Genomic DNA, 12,426 nt, shown 5'->3' on the forward strand with positions numbered 1-12,426 from the left:
ACTCAAGAATTTGAGGGTCAAAACAAGTCCATCAAATCTAGAGTACGTTCAACCTTGATGATATGGGATACTTTTGCTGTTGACGGAATAATGAATGTGGTATGGAAAGGTGTCGTGCTGTAGTGATCTGTTTCAGCTCACTGTTGAACCTTCTGCTTCAATCTTTTACATGGCAGAAGTGGTGTGCAACCTTTGCATTTAAATGGTCCTTCAGAACATTCCTTCATAGTGACTCATCAACGCTTGGCAGCTTCAGTGTAAAGAGCCAATATCTGATCAACTGTCATGAGGTATGTGCCGGTGGAATTCATGACCTTGACAGCAGTTGAGGATGAGTTCTCGAGAGCAATGCTAAGTAAGCAACCAGGAAAAGGTCTCAGGCAGTCAGTTCCAGATTGGAGGTTTGATTTCAGGTTCCGACTGACTGCTCTCTTTCTCTTTGTCCTGCAGGTGTGGACAAGGACGAAGACAAGGACAGGGAGAAAGCATGATATGGGATACTCTTGCTTTCGACCCTGATGATATGAGATACTCTTGTTCTTGGTGTGGCTTATTTGCTGAGGTATTATCGGGGGGAAATAAAGCTGAGTATTTCGAGAGGTTATGTTGAGGGTGCATTCTCGAATGCGAGAAAGGGTTGAGCATTTTTGCAGGTTTGCCTGTCCGTTAAGGAGGGAGGTCGATGTATATAGGGATTTCCCAATAACAAGTAGTAATGCTATTCCTTTACCATTCTTGATCACAGCAATGTAGTGGGAGCTGCCAGCTTCACGTGTTTTAACTTTGTCAAAGCACTTTGAAAAAGTGGTATGTGGTATCTGGAAAGCTAATGTTGCGTGTGAAGATTACAGACAAGCTTTATTTAAGGAAATCTGGCTCTCAAAGTTCTGAGAGCTATGCCTCTTCGGTTTTCAAACAAGCAATCCCGTCGGGGATCTGGCTCTCGAGATTCGGAAAGCGGTGCCGCTTCGGTTTTTGAGAAAGTAATTATGTTGGGAGTCTTTTCTCGAATGTGAGTAAAGGTTGGACGTTCTTGCCAGCCTGTCTTGCCACAGAACACGGAGGTCGACACACATAGGGACTTTCCAGTTGTCAAGCAGTGGTGATGTTCCTTTACCCTTGTGGGTAATAGTAGGGTAGCTGGAACTTCGAAATTCTCGCGCCTAAACTTTGTCAGAGATCTTTGGCAAAGTTATATGTGGTACCCGAGGAGTTGATGGTGCGTGTGGAGAGTGGTGATTGAACAGCAAGATTCGCGTGCTTTCTATTTCACCAGAAATCTTCGACAGATTGCCCGTAATTTTCGCAAAGCTGAGTGTGCATGTGATAGGTGCTGACGAGGCTGAAAAAACAGGTGCTTCTTCGATTTCTGAGATCGGCCCTCGTGGTCTCTGAGTAGCCCAGCTTTTGAGAAAGGAAACGCCTCTTCGATTTCTGAAGCTCCGTCGAGTGCGGATTTTTATAGAGGCTGGTATTAAGTTCCACAGCACATTTGAATCTCCACTAGTAGAAGCTCCCTTCTTGCACTTCTAAAATCTTGATTTGTCTGACTTCTTCCTTCTTCAACACCCTTGAAAATGTCTGGCCCCTCCGATCGTCGTTTTGACTTGAACCTTGAAGAAGAGACAGCCACGCCTTCTTCAGACAACATATGGCGCCCATCTTTCATATCCCCTACTGGTCCTCTTACCGTTGGGATTCTGTGATGAAGAATGATATGACCGCTGCGGTGGTGGCCAGGAACATTCTCACTCCCAAAGATAACAGACTACTTTCCAAACGATCTGATGAGTTGGCTGTTAAGGACTCTCTGGCTCTTAGTGTTTAGTGTGCAGGTTCTGTGTCTAATATGGCCCAACGCCTATTTGCTAGAACCCGCCAAGTTGAATCATTGGCTGCTGAAGTGATGAGTCTCAAATAGGAGATTAGAGGGCTCAAGCATGAGAATAAACAGTTGCACCGGCTCGCCCATGACTATGCTACAAACATGAAGAGGAAGCTTGACCAGATGAAGGAATCTGATGGTAAGGTTTTACTTGATCATCAGCGGTTTGTGGGTTTGTTCCAAAGGCATTTATTGCCTTCGTCTTCTGGGGCTGTACCTGGTAACGACGCTTCAAATGATGAACCTCCAATGCCTCATCCTTCTGGGGTTTTGTCAAGTACTGAGGCTCCGGATAACCACCCTCCGGTGCTTTCTCTTTCTGGGGCTCTACCGACTACTGAGACTTCCCCTAAGCAATTTTTATGAAGGCTCCCTCTTGTTTGTTTATTTTGACTCATGTACATGTACATATTTATAGCTTATCGGAAGTATTAATAAATAAGCTTTGCTTCATTTCAACATATTGTGTTAAATACACCAAAGGCTTCTTCAGAAAGTTCTTTGAATTTTTTCTTTTGTTGAAATTTGTATTGTTGAAGCTTTGTGAGTGAAGCATGTAGTTTGAGGTAGTGTTCCCTTAATTTCCTGAGTGAGGAAAACTTCTCGGTTGGAGACTTGAAAAATCCAAGTCACTGAGTGGTTGTGAGACTTCCGAGTATCAAGGTGCAGTAGCATATGGTGGGAGTCCCCCAAGTCTCTGGTCGAGGGAGTTGCCGAATGAGGTGTCTTGCTTGCTACTAATTTGTCAAAGTAACGAAGCCTTGTTTTGATGTCACACCTTCATATATGCCTTATCTAAAAATATTTCAAGCTGGTTTTAGCTTTGCGAGGGCCCAAAATGGCAAGCCCAAAGGGAGTCAGAGTAGAGGAAGCGGTAGCTCTTCAATATAACACCATCCTCTGTAGCTCAAATCGAAAATTTGTCTTCATGAAAATTGTTCCTTAGCGTGTGAACTACAACATACTCAAATTTGAGATCCATCGGAGTAGTACAACTCCAGACATTCAGGTATGATGAGTAACTATTCATCATTTTTCTGTTAACCCGTCAGACTTGTTGTGAGCTTTGAAACTCCATTTTCTCTTATTCAGATCAACATACTTTCTTCATCGAAGTTGTTCCTCATCATCTCTTCCATAACATATCAAAAATTCAGAACAAACTATCGGTTGAATATTTCCAGATCTTCGAAACACCGCAGCAGCTTTGAAGCTTTGCAGAAATCTGACCGTCATGTTTGGAGCTTCAACACTCTAACTTCCGTCGCTCAAATAGAAAAATTTCATTCGTGAAAGTTGTTCATCTGCTCAAGAACTATAAGATGTCCAAAATTCAGCTCCACTGGAATTAGCTTCGCACTATCTTGATGAAGAGTGTGTGAAGCTTTTATATGTTTTGGTGTTGAAATTTTGTATTGTAGGTGAAGCTTTGGGGTTGAAGCTTGATAGGTGAAGCTTTGGTGTTGAAGCTTTATAGGTGAAGCTTTTGTTGGCACCATAAATTAATTTTGCTTCACACTATCTTGATGAAGATAGTGCAAAGCTTTTGAGATTGATATTTGTCCTCCATTGATGAAGCTTTTGTTGGCACCATAAATTGATTTTGCTTCACACTATCTTGATGAAGATAGTGCAAAGCTTTTGAGATTGATATTTGTCCTCCATTGATGAAGCTTTTGTTGGCACCATAAATTGATTTTGCTTCACACTATCTTGATGAAGATAGTGCAAAGCTTTTGAGGATTGTAGTTGTGTTCCATTGATGAAGCTTTGTTGAATTTCCCAATTTCCAATTTCCTTTTTTTTTTTTTTTTTTTTTTGGGAAAACTAGAAATTTGAAAATGTGGGAGAGACAACGTATACAAATTTTGCTTCCATACTGTTAAGCGAGAGATTGTGATGCAAGCCACATCTTGTAGTAGTCGAAGGTTTGGATGAACCATATAAATTGAATTTGCTTCGAACAGTCTTGATCAAGAGCGTGTGAAGCTTTCTATGAGTTGTAGTGTTTGCCTTGTTACAGAGGAGAAATGTCTGAAGCAGATGCAAGAGGGCTGAAGAGCTTGATCTTCGTATACCATGCACTGAAGCCATTGTTGGCTTGCAATAAGACTTTGTTGGTGACTATAGCTCTTGTTAGGCATAAGTGCTCCCCTAGTTGAGTTGTAAAGCTTGATGGTTTTTGATTATTTGTGAATGCTAGGAGTTCACATGTACAAGTTGTACCACTCGTCTTCTGGTTAGTGGAATGAATGGTGGGTTGCTTTCATCACTTGGTTGGTGGTACGAATGTGAATTCCTTAATCACCTTTCATCACATTTCATCACCTGGTTGGTGACATGAAGGAGAGTCCGCGTTGTACATTTCATCACCTGGTTGGTGGCATGAAGGAAAGTACGCGTTGTACATTTCATCACCTGGTTGGTGGCATGAAGATGAATTCCTTCTTCACCTGATTGGTGATAAGGGTGGCAAGTTTCCAAATAATATTAGAGTACGGGTTGTACATTTCATCACCTAGTTGGTGGTACGAAGGTGAGTTCCTTCATCACCTAGTTGGTGAGAATAAGGGCAAGGTGTCGAGGCACATTGTGGCAAATGTCGAATGACACAAAGTGTGTTGAACCCTTTCGAAGCACAGTTGGCTTATGTATGGATGTGTTGGAATGTATGATGTTTATGCATGAATGTGTAGGAATGTATGATGTTTATGTATGAATGTATTGGAATGTATGATGTTTATGTATGAATGTGTTGGAATGTATGATGTTTATGTATGAATGTGTTGGAATGTATGATGTAGATCCTTTGTATAGTCTTGTTGACACATACTTAGATTTTGTTTTGTATTGGAAACATTTGTGTTGAAGCTTCAACACTTGAGTGTTTCATTGCTCAGAATGTAAAAGAGTTTAGGGCCGAGTTGGCTAAATCACCTCTTTATTGAATTCATACCAAATGGTCTTTGTTACATAAGATGCCGAACGACTGTAGCTTAACACTTATACAATGTGAGTCTATTTGTAATAGTACTTCAAGTGGTCAGCATTCCATAGATGGCCAAGGGTCTTGCCGTCGGAGCTTCTGAGCTTGTAGGAGCCAGGGTGGCTGATGCCGACGACCTCGAACGATCTGTCCCAGTTAGGACTGAGTGTTCCTTCACTCGGGACCTTATCACAGAGTAATCTTTTATTCAGTACCCAGTCTCCCACTTTGAAAGAGCGAGGTTTGACCCTTGAGTCGTAGTAGTTGGAAATGCGCTGCTTGTAGGCGACATTCCTCAGGTGAGCCTGATTTCTGTGTTCCTCGACTAGATCCAGGTTGAGGGTGAGTTGCTTGTCGTTCTCACTCTGTATGTAGTTCTGGATTCGGTATGTTGCTTGCTCAAGCTCAACTGGGACAACTGCTTCTGTACCAAAAGCAAGTGAGAATGGAGTTTCTCCTGTGGAAGTCCGATATAAAGTGCGGTATGACCAAAGAACTTGGGGTACGAATTCTGGCCAACAACCTTTAGCTTTGTACAAGCTAGTTTTCAGAGTGCGCTTGATTATTTTGTTAACGGCCTCGACTTGTCCATTAGACTGGGGATGGGCTGGAGAGGCAAAACATAAGTTGATGTTGAACTTAGAGCAGAACATCTTGAACTTCTTGTTGTCGAACTGCCGCCCATTGTCCGTGACTATCGCATTGGGAATGCCGAATCTGCAGAGGATGTTCTTCCATACGAAGTCTTCTATTTTTCCCTCAGTAATGGTTGTCAAGGGTTCTACTTCAACCCACTTTGTGAAGTAGTCAACTGCAACGATTGCATAGCGGACCTTGTCTTTCCCTGCAGGCATTGGGCCGATCAAATCAAGTCCCCATTGGGCGAAGGGCCAAGGGCTGATCATAGGAGTGAGCGGCTCGGGAGGGGAGTGATGGATAGTTGCGTAACGTTGACACTTATCACATGAGCGAGATATTCTGATGGCATCTTAGTGGAGTGTTGGCCAATAGTATCCTTGGCGAAAAGTCTTGTGTGCTAGGGATCGAGACCCAGCATGATCTCCGCAGACTCCTTCATGTATTTCCCGAAGGACAATTTCCGCCTCCGCAGGTGTAAGGCATCTTAGGTATGGCAGGGTGAAACCGCGCTTGTAGAGTTGGTCATTAATGATCAGGTAGCGGGCAGACTTGTATCGAATCTGCTTAGCTTGGACTTTGTCAATTGGGAGGGTGCCATGAGCAAGGAATTTATAAATTGGGGTGATCCAACTATCTTCTTGTTGTAAATTGCACACCTCCGCGACCATGGTGCTTGGTTCTGCCAACAATTCGACATGAATTTTTCTCCCAATCTTGTCTTCCACTGCCGAGGCGAGGCGAGCCAAAGCGTTTGCATGACTGTTTGCCGCTCGAGGAACTTGGGTGATCTGGTAGTGGAAGTGCTTGAGCAAAAGTCGCGTTTGCGCAAGATATGCTGCCATGGAGCTATCCTTAGCATCAAAGTTGTTTGTGACTTGGTTGACCACTAATTGGGAATCACTGAAGATATCAATTCGTTTAACCCCAAGGTGTTTGGCCAAACGTAAACCTGCTAGAAGGGCTTCGTATTCGGCCTCGTTGTTCGATGCCTTGAATTTGAAACGAATAGCGTATTCCATCGCCACTTTATCGGGGGTAGTGAGGACTAATCCTGCTCCGCAACCCTGTTGGTTGGATGAGCCATCAACATACAGACTCCATGCTGGGGTCGTTGATTCTACTTTCTGAGCTTCCGATGGTAATGAAGCTACTGCTTCAGGTGTAGAAGCAATGTCAACATGATATGTGAAGTCGGCAATGAAATCTGCTACTGCTTGACCTTTTTCGGCTGGTTTTGGTTGGTAGGAGATGTCAAACTCACCCAATGCTATCGCCCATTTGATCATTCGTCCAGACGTGTCAGGACTCTGGAGTATCTGTCGAAGAGGGTGATTGGTAAGCACGATGATGGCGTGTGCTTGGAAATAAGGGCGAAGTTTTCGAGCAGACATGACCAATGCTAGAGCTAATTTCTCAATGTTGGAGTATCGTGTCTCCGCATCTTGTAGGGCCTTGCTAGCGTAGTAGACGGGTCGTTCGACACTACTGTCCATTCGAATAAGAACAGAACTGACTGCTGAAGCCGAAACCGATAGATAGATGATGAGAGTGTCACCAACTTCTGGTTTGGAGAGCAGAGGGGCTTTACTCATGTACTCTTTGAGGTTCCTGAATGCCTTGGCACATTCCTCCGTCCATGTAATGTACTTCTTATTTCCCTTGAGTGCTTTGAAGAAAGGAGCACATCTGTCTGTAGCCTTAAAGATGAATCTGGTTAAGGCTGCCACCTTGCCAGTAAGGCTTTGGATGTCTTTTGAAGTTATTGGCTCTTTCATGTCGAGGATTGCTTTGATCTTTTCGGGGTTAGCTTCAATGCCTTGTTGGCTAATCATGAAGCCTAAGAATTTGCCAGAGCCCACGCCGAAGGCACATTTGTTGGGGTTCAACCTCATTCGATACCTCTTTAGAATGGTGAAAGTTTCAGATAGGTTGGTGATGTGTTGGTCAGCATGTTTGCTCTTGACTAGCATATCATCAACGTAAACTTCCATGCTCTTCCTAATTTGTTCGGCGAACATTGAATTGACCAGTCTCTGATAAGTTGCTCCTGCATTCTTTAGGCCGAAAGGCATGACTTTATAGCAATATAGTCCCTTGTCAGTAGTGAAGGCCGTGTGTTCTTGGTCTGAGGGGTTCATGAGGATTTGGTTGTATCCTGAATAAGCGTCCATGAAGCTCAAGAGCTCACACCCTGCCGTAGAGTCTATAAGTCTATCAATGAGAGGAAGGGGGAAACTATCCTTCGGGCATCCTTTGTTTAGGTCAGTGTAGTCGACACACATTCTCCATAAGACCTTTTGAAGCAGGAGACTTTCCTTGGTCGGATTTTTCTTAACTAGGACAACATTTGCTACCCATGTTGGGTAATTGACTTCACGGACGAAGCCTATGTTCTTGAGTTTTTCAACTTCTGCTTTCATCGCCTCGTATCGCTCAACATCATAAGATCTTCGCTTCTGTTTTACTGGTTTGGTCTTGGGATCAATACTCAAGTGGTGACAGATAATATCGGGAGAGATGCCCGGCATATCTTTATATGACCAAGCGAAGACCTCGGCGTTCTCTTGCAAAAAAGAGATCAGCGACAACCGAAGGGGTGGTGACAAAGTGGTGCCAATCTTCACCATGCGATCTGGATGGTCTTTGGAGATAGAGACATTCTCTAACTCTTCAGCGGGTTGTGCTTGTTGGGTGAATGAGTCATCTCGAGGGTCGTCGGGTTGACTGTTGCCATCATGAAGATCCGAGTTGGCTTCATCTGGACTGGTCTTTACTACCTGGTTATGTATAGAGAGGGTCTCCTTGGGGACAGGCAGGTGTTGTTGCTTAACTGAAGTGTTGTAACATGATCGAGCACTAAGTTGATCTCCCCTGATGTATCCATTGCCAAAAGGGGTTGGAAACTTCATCAACAACATATGTGTGGATACCATGGCCTTGAGATCATTGATGCCTGTGCGCCCAAAGATGACATTGTATGCCGTCGGGCAATTGACCACTAGGAAGTTAATGGTAATAGTAGCTGTGTAGGGGCCTGTACCAATGGTGAAGGGTAAGTGTATACTCCTTAAAGGTTGCACGATATCGCCAGAAAAGCTTATCAGAGGAGAAATCGAGCGATCGAGCAAGTGTTCAGCTACATTAAGTGCCTTGAAAGCTTCAGCAAACATGATATTGACTGAAGCACCTGTGTCTATCAGGATTCGTTTCACATCAAAATTTGCTATGTGAGCCTCCACGATCAGCGGGTCGTTGTGAGGGTAGATGATACCTCTTTCTTCCTCAGGGTAGAAACATATTGGATCCCAGTTAGGCTTTTGATACTTGCCTCCTCTGATGTCTTCCACATGAAACACTTGATGGCCAGGTTTCAAAGTTCGTTCACTGCTTTTCATGGCCCTATTGGAAGATTCAGACATGGGTGTGCCGCCGCTTATGGAATATATCACATTCGCCTGGCGTTGGTTACGGTTATCCCTTGGAGGGTGAAGGAGGAACTGATCAATTTTTCCTTCACGTGCCAAAGCTTCAATATGGTCACGGAGGATAATGCACTTCTCACTATCATGGCCATTATACTCGTGGTAGCAGCAAAACATGCCCGTGTTCTTCGTGGACTTGTAATCTGGCTGTCTTGGCTTTGGCTTTGGTATCAGGTGAGCTATACTGGGGTAGATGGCAGCACATGTAGCATTCAAAGAGGTGTATGTCTCATACCTCGGGGTAGGGCCTGTCTTGACACGTGATTGGCCCACTGCGTTGACTGCCTGGGGGCGGGCATTATTGTGACGATATCCTGAGTTATCGCGATAGTGCCCCTTATTCTTTTTATTAAAATGAGATTGGTGAGGATGGAAGTCTTTCCTTTTGCCCTGAGATTGATATGTCTGCTGACTTGGCGAAGCATTAAATGAGGCAGGGGGTGTGCTGCTACCATTTGGAAGGTTGAGGTCTTTTCATTCGGTTGGATCTGGCCTCCACTCCCTACTTGCTGATAAGGGGTGACTGTAGGGGGTTTCCCTTGATATGTCCTTGCCTCGGCGGAGGCATGGTTGTAAGCTTGTGTCATCACCTCAGAGTAAGTCTTCCAAGTGTTGGCATTGATCATGTACTTGAAGAAACAGTCACGTAAGCCTGCCGTGAAAGCCTTGAGGGCGGTCTTGTCATCTGCCTCAGCGCAGCGAGAATACTCATGGCTGAAGCGGCCAACGTACTTTCGTAATGACTCGTCCGGCTTCTGGCGAATAGTGTACAAGTCATCTGCGGAATGCAAGCGATCGGTCTGGAAGATGTGTTGAGAGACAAACAGTTTTCTCAACTCTTCAAATGAGTCTACTGTCTCAGGTGGAAGACAGCAATACCAGTTTAAAGCTCCGCCAGAGAGGGTGGAGGGGAAGAGAAGGCACCGTTCTTCGTCGGTGTGTCCCCGGTATACCATGGTGGACTCAAAGAGGTTAAGGTGTTCAATCGGGTCTTCCCTTCCAGTATAGAGCTGTAAGTCAAGCTTCTACTTTGTCTTCGCTTGGAGGGGAGTGTTGAGGATCCTTCTTGTGAGAGGGCCAGGCTTGGGTTGGTTCCAGTCAAGTATCTCGGCTTGACGTTCAGCCTTCAGCTTGTTTACTTCCTCAAGGAGATGCAGGACAAGGGGGTCCTGAGCGGAGTCGTGCACCACCGAAGTTTTCTTCTTTAAGTCCCCATCGCCTCTTGGAAGTAGGAAAGTTTGATCAAGATAGCGTGATCTTTCTCTGGACTCGCCACACTGACTTCTAGAGTGAGTATGTCGGAATGTTTCCGAGTCCCCAGTACCTTCATATTCTTCTGGGACTTGTTGCCCATTCTCTAGATTGGCGGCTGGCCTGGGTCGTGGAAGAGGACCGAGTCTTTCAGAAACCCTTGGGTCATTGATCTTCGAGCTTATGTGGATGGGATTATCTCGACGTTGCTTTAGGAAGTCTCGACAATCGCGATAGACAGCTTTTGATCCTTCCACTCCCTCTGTGAGGAGGTGTTTTCCTCTACTTCTCCTGCTTCGGGTTGAAGCAGCTGGGTTGAGAGAAGTCTCATGTTGATTATCACATTGATGTGTAGCTCGATCCCTATCAGGGATGTCCGTGTCGGATATCGGCGACCCTCCGTGTTGGGGGGGCATTCAGTTGATTGTTGACCTCAACAGGGGCGACGAGCTTATGTGTTTGAGCCTGCCTAGCCTCGTGAAGCATCTCGAAAAGTTTTTCATATTGTTCCTGGAGGACTTCATTCTTCATCGCTATCTTGTTGTTCTGAACCTCTAGCTCATCGACTTTAGCTTGAAGAGTAACTCTATTTCCTTCCTGCTTTCGTTACTTCATACTAGGTCCAGCGGGGGTGTCATTCTGTGTGCTGTGGCTTCTTTCGCTCCCCATGTCGGAGAGAGATGTTTGGCCAAAAGAGAGTGTACGAGCGGTGGAAACCAGCTTGACAAAGCCGAAGAGAGTGGGAATAAGTGTCGTTTCCCACAGACAGCGCCAAATGTTGATGCACAAAATCAGCGAGGACTTTGGTACAACAGAAAGTGTCAGGTTTGTGACCTTCGCTTGGTTGTTTCGATCACTAGTGAAGATAAGTACGTAAATGAATAGGGACAGGGAAGTAAACACAAGATGTACGTGGTTCACCCAGATCGGCTACGTCCACGGAGTAGAGGAGCTCTCATTAATTGTGAAGGGTTTACACAAATACATAGGTTCAAGCTCTCATTTTGTGAGTTCTAGTGAATAGTTTAGTACAAAATGACATTAGAGATTATTGTGTGAGAATGATCCCTATTTATAGAAGAGAGTTTCTAGTTTTGTTCTAACATTGACACGTGTCGTGTTGTGATTGGCTTCTGATGTTGACACGTGTCGAGCTATGATTGGCTTCTGATGTCGACACGTGTCGCATTGTGATTGGCCTCCTGGTTGAAGGGAAGCTCTTCTGGGTCCTTGACAGTATAACGTTGACCGGTGCTCAGTAGTTTCGGGATTGGTCAAGTATGGTACAAACAGTACTCATGCTCCAAGCTAGGAAATCCTACCTATCACATATTCATTTTAGAATTTGTGTTTGGTAGCATTATTAATCCTTTGACATTACAATATAGTAATCAATATAGTCTAACAACATTAGAATTTGATTATGTAATTTCCTACACTACATGGACAAGTGGTGAACATCTGGAGCGCCAATTGTCGTATTCTTCTTTCAGCTATACCGAACCCTACCTTCTACAGAACAAACAAAAAAAATTAAAAAAAAAAGTAGAAGAAAAGAGATTGAAAAAAGGGAGACATCAATTATGTTGTCCCTTGCTTTGTGATGATGACAATTATGATGTTGGAGAAAATTTGTTTTTTTTTTATTTGGCCTATGAAAAGTCACGGCTCAGGGTTTTAATTAGATGCAATTGCTGCTTTTGATTAAGGGTTGTAAGGCAGCCATAGAGCAGAAAAATGCAGCAAAAAATAGAGAGCAAAAAACAGAGGTGTTGCAGCCCCATTTTGAAGAGAAGAAAGAAAAGTGATTTTCTTTCTTTGTTGGTACTCATTTAATCAAAGTTGTATTTGTGTATTAGCTTTGAACTTTGTATAGAGAGGAAATTATTCACTATATTTCCCTCTCTATTTGTTTCTTTGGTGAGTGAGAGTTATTGGGTGTATTGGGGGTTTTAGGTTGTGAGATTGCTAACACTTTGTAAACTCTCATTTGGTTGATAGTGGATTATTGGGTGAGCTCCTACTGCTCCGAGGACGTACTTCAGTTACACTGACTGTTGAGGAATCTCGTTAAAATCTTGGTGTCTTTTATATTTTGTTCTTGCATTCCATTTGATATATTTCCTATGGGTTAGCTTGAGTTGGTTCCAATTAGTTTGGTGCTGTTATAGCACAACAAGAGA

The sequence above is a fragment of the Malus sylvestris genome, chromosome 9 (assembly GCF_916048215.2).
Source record: "Malus sylvestris chromosome 9, drMalSylv7.2, whole genome shotgun sequence".
NCBI lineage: Eukaryota > Viridiplantae > Streptophyta > Magnoliopsida > Rosales > Rosaceae > Malus > Malus sylvestris.